The 5,323-nt window shown below is 42.8% G+C and overlaps 1 long non-coding RNA gene across 1 annotated transcript; it reads left to right on the top strand.

Annotated features, from left to right (window-relative positions):
• Positions 1-33: 33 nt before the first annotated feature.
• On the top strand, positions 34-5,317 carry LOC116378824 (uncharacterized). The gene is made up of 3 exons (XR_004212340.1): positions 34-1,039; positions 2,452-2,560; positions 2,871-5,317. It is a non-coding gene; the product is annotated as an uncharacterized LOC116378824 (long non-coding RNA).
• Positions 5,318-5,323: the final 6 nt, after the last annotated feature.

The raw sequence follows: 5,323 nt of genomic DNA, 5'->3' as shown, positions 1-5,323 counted from the left end.
CCCCCCCCCCCCCCCCCCCCCCCTGTGCTTATTAGTTAATGAATTGCTGCCCCTGAGGGCGATGGGAAAGGAAAACAGGCCGGCTCCAGGCAGAGAGCTGGCCAGCCGCTCAGGTTTCAAAAACACTGACTGCTGTTGCTCTGACAGCCAATTTGTCCCAGCCTGCCCCCAACAAAAGGCCACATCTGGTCATTAGATCCCAGGGTCTGAAGGACAATGTGGACGGGCTGTACCATATTTGTCCCCTTGTGTTTATGTGTTGAGCCCTTGGAGCTGTGTTCTTGGTTGCTGAGTTTACACACAATCACAGCCTCGGTTTACATTACTGCTGGAATGGTGACTCATCCAGATTTCTGTCATATCTGCCACAGGATGGTTTTTCCACACTGAACACCCATTCATTGATTTACCTATTTCCTCTTAATTATCATCACTAATGATAATTCTAATGGTAAAGAAAAGATAACAGTTAACAATAATGAATTCATAAATAATGATAATAATTATAAGAAGAATAACATTAGTATCATCATATGACTTACTCTCAACAAAATTAAAATATAAATTGATTTGTTTCTCTCTCCTCTTCTCTTTCTCCTGCGCCTCCTCGGACATAAAACCTCTGGTCACAACTATTCACATACAGCAGGAATATATGAATAATACACACTTAAACAACACACTTCATACATGCACATAAACACTTACAATTTGTGCTACACCTTTCACTTTATGAATTGTTGAATAAAACATGAAATGAAGATGAATGAATAAAAATCATTTGTCACATTTTCCACAATCATAGTCCATCTCAACTCTCAGACTGCAGCTGCAGCTTCAGTTACATGGCGTCCTTTCAGTGCTCTTTACTGATAACAGCTCTCGTTATCAAGTTTACCTTGTTTGTTGTCTGTTTGCAGATGCAAACCATGAAGCAGCAGCAGAAGCCATTGAGAACATGGCAGACGCAGTCACACACGCTAGGTTTGTGGGAACAGACCCTGCCAGCGATGAAGTGGTCCTCATGAAAATTCTACAGGTAAAACACGTTTACTAGTAGTAACCACAGAGGCCTGGCACTGACCGGATCGACCTGACCAATAGGGTTCATGGTGTCTCCATACCTGGACAAGTTCCTCCAGCACAGGGAGACCTTTGTAAACGTATAGCTGATGTCTTGTTGAGACTGAAACAGTGAAGTGTATTGAGCTGTAGATTTAAGCTCATGGTCATTTATTGTCATTTATGGACTCTCAAATGAACACGTAGTTGGAACAACACTTTTCTGAGGTCCAGGTCTCAAGAGCTAGACGAGACGGCCACAACATAATATCTCTGTTTTTCAGCCTTCTGACTATAATGCATATTTTGATATTGATACATGTTTTGTTCAGAAATATCTGTGCAAACGATTTTTTACTATGAGAACAGCAGGAGCAGTGTGTCATATTCAGCTGCATCTAGTGGTGAGGTTGAGATTCTATCTGATTTTATAACTGCATACCCCTCCGCTCACCACCTCCCTCTCCAAGCGTGTAGAGAACTACGGTGGCCTTGAGGTAACGTAAAAACCCAAAAGGCTCATAGAGCCAGTGTTTGGTTTGTCCGTTCTGGGCTACTGTAGAAACATGACGGTGCAACACGACGGACTCAGTGCAGAGGACCCGCTCCCTCTGTAGATATGACGGGCTCATTCTAACACATTATACACCAAAGGAAAACATTGTTAATAATAATATATTCCATTTCTGCCAATAATTCTCCATAAATCCTACATACATTCCATTGGCAGCCCACTGCTCCCTATATACAGTATATATACAGGGATGGGTCAAATGCAGAGAATAATTTCCCCACTGTGGGACTAATAAAGGAATGTTTCTTCTTCTTCTTCTTCTTAAGGTGACATATTGTAAAAAATGCACTTTTTCATAGCTTATCAACATAAATGTGTCCCCTGTAGAGCTGCAATTAACAGCTATTTTGATAATCAATTAATCCGATTATTAAAATACTATACTGTACTATACCACCTTACTTTTACCTAAACAGGAAAGTAAACAAATGACCAAATAATACATGAAGGGCATTCTTAATGGTAGTGTCGGTTCTACCTCCAGCAGTCTTTCATAAAGTTATCACCGGGCACAAGTTGTGGGAAGAGGATGTTCACTACTTTGCCATGAGGGTGACGAGCTTCTGTAAATGTTTGTCTACCTGGGCACAGACCCGGCATAGTTTCCCTTCCTGCTCAGAGTACATCCCACAGCTTGGGGATGTAAACTGCACATTTTTTAAGCTCCTTTTGATAAAAATATGCATGTTGCAGAACAAGTATTTGTAGTAGGATTCTACTCGACAATTATTAGTTTTAATCTCCTCATCATAATTACTTGTTAGATGAAGCTGATTGACTGGATGTAAGGACAGCCATATTATACATTGTTTCAGGTCCTGAGGACTCTGCTGCTGACACCCGTTGGAGCCCATCTGACCAACGAGTCCGTCTGTGAGATCATGCAGTCCTGCTTCAGGATCTGCTTTGAGATGCGCCTAAGTGGTGAGTCATCAACCTCTATTTCTGATGGGATAGTCATTTCTATGGAGACTCGCAAGATGATGTTGGGTTGTTTTACTTCACTTCCATTCATATCAACTCGTACTACAAACCCTGAGGTTTGGATGCATGTGGTCTTCTTTGCATTAAAATAGTCAAATAATGAATGACAAATTACAAATATCCCAAACAGCCTGCATAGCTCTAGCTTGTACAGACTAGTTAGTTAGTTGAAATGTATTTGTCTCGGCTGAACCTGCTTCTCTATTTATTGTGTTTGGTTCTAATGTCTGTTTTTCTTCTGTGTTTGCAGAGCTCCTCAGGAAATCAGCTGAACATACACTGGTTGACATGGTGCAGCTACTGTTCTCTAGGTAAATGAATGGGACAGTGGTGAATGGAGATGGGTGCAGTGTTAGTTAGACGTGTGTTCAGCTATACCTTAATATGTATATAATACTTAATACTCCTGAAATGGTTGGGAATCAGTACGTTAACAGTATGTTTTTTATGCCTCCACACTGGTAACAGGCGTGGCTGGAGGCATTATGTTTTTGGGTTATCCATCCGACCGTGGGTCCGTCCGACCCTCCGTTCGGTCCATTATTGTGAATGTAATCACAAGAACACCTGAAGGGAATTTCTTGAGAATTGGCACAAACGTTCACATGGACTGAAAGATGAACTGATTGGATTTGGAGGTCAAAAGTCATGGACACTGTGACCTCACGTCCGTCACATTCTTCTGAACGTGATGTCTCAGGAACACTTCGAGCAAATTTTTTCAAATTTGGCACAAACGTCCACTTCCATCAGAGATCTTCTTTGTGTCATCAACACACACTCTCTTGCAAATAACATTGCAACAGTATACAACCCAATCTCCTTACATCCATCCACACGACGTTCACAACACTTCCAGACGAGGTGCGGGGATGGAGAGGAAACACGCCGTGACCATGCCCACTTAGCAGACAGGAAGTGATTGCCATTTAAAAACCAGTGGCTGAGCTTGAAATGGGACTTCTTTGTAAAAGAGCATCTTTGCTTGCACTCAAGGTTGAACTGATTTAGAGTTTGGTATTCAAAGGTCACTGTGACCTCACAAAACGCATTTCAAGAATTCATATGCTAATTATGAGAATTTCACACAAATGTCTAATAATGTAAAATGATGAAGACATTCGGACAGACATGTTGTAAACTGTCACTTGACTGGTTGACTGAAGCAAACAACCGCGTAGTGGTAATTGTAGTTTGAAGCAGCACCCAAGATTCAATTCTAGTGATACTGTATGTTATATTTAAAAAAAGTTTTTTTATTTATTATGAAGAACAGGAAAATAAAGAGCAGTTTCAAACCTCAAATCTTAGTTGTCTGCCCACAGAAGAAGCAGGCCGGACTGCTGCTGCACTCCTTTATCACCTCTGGATTAGTGATTGTTGGTTTTCTGCATACATCTGTCTCTCAGGCCTCATTATTCCCCTTCAAGCTCATGAATTTCATTTTGCACCGTGCACAGGGTCAATGGGCCACTGATTTACTAATGCCATAACATGATTTCTCCTTTGCCATTTAGCATAAGAGCTCCTCTCTCCACATCACCCCTCCTCACAAACCACCCCGTCCAGATGCATCAGAGTGCCAGTCACATTCAGTCACAGACGAGGGGATGAGCCGATTGAGCTGCACACTACATGATCTGCATATAGATGAAGCCGGTCTCTGCTTCAACAGCAAAGCTCCCTGCCCCATAAATACCGAGATGCAGACCTATATACACACACACGCGCGCACACCAACACAGGCACAGACACGCACACACAGGCACACATACAGAATTAGCTTTGCCAGTGACTGCAGACATCAAGCAATCATGAAAATCAGAAAAGAAATCTCAAAATCTTTCTGCTCATCTGAATGTGAAGGAAACCTGCAAAACAAATGGAGCTTGATTTAAAGTTCTGGTGTTATTCACCTACTCTGTGAAGGCCTGTTTGTCTCCAACAGGACTATTTGACGCAGGATTTGTCACAAAGTGATGGGTTACCTTCCCTCCGCTGAAGTCCAGTGGTGGATTTTGCCAAGCTTGTCGCAATCCACCGACGCTCCCTCCAAACATTCTTGGCCTGTTTTTATTTACTGGCATGACTCTTGTATGGCACCTTGTTATCATTTCTTCTCACAAGAATCTACTGTGCGAGCATGGAAATATAGAAACAGTCGTAAACGGAGGCATCGCTGCACGTGAGCAGGAGATGTCAATTTAGTTTGGGCTTTTTATTGCATCCTTCTGATTCTGTGCACACTCACACACCCCACATCTCATTTTGCTCATGTTCAACCCCCAGCCCCCCACTTGTCCACAGACCCTGGATAATATAGATGTGAGAGGCTCTCAACCCCCCCTCCCACCACCACACTCTCATCAGAGAATAATGAACAGCAGCTCTCTTCAGCTCCTCAGAAGCAGTCTTAGATTGCCTGCTGATAGTATTAGACATGTTAATCTGTTGGACCCACAGATCATCCAATAACCGTGCTCGCAAGACAACACTCTATTAACACTGAGTTAATGTCAGAAGGGGGGCTGCCTGATCCTTTTTTTTTGTTTGCCTGTGTGTGTGCGCGCGCATGCGCGTGTGTGTGTGTGAGTGACTGGTGGTGACATCTCATTTTCCGGCAAAGCTTTAGTGTCCACAGAAACATAGTGGTGCGCGCGCACGCACACACACACACACACACACACACACACACACACACAC

This window comes from Anarrhichthys ocellatus, unplaced genomic scaffold (genome assembly GCF_004355925.1).
Source record: "Anarrhichthys ocellatus isolate YVR2014 unplaced genomic scaffold, GSC_Weel_1.0 scaffold3226, whole genome shotgun sequence".
NCBI lineage: Eukaryota > Metazoa > Chordata > Actinopteri > Perciformes > Anarhichadidae > Anarrhichthys > Anarrhichthys ocellatus.
Note: the sequence above shows the minus strand (reverse complement) of the source record. Positions and strands in the feature narration are given on the sequence as shown.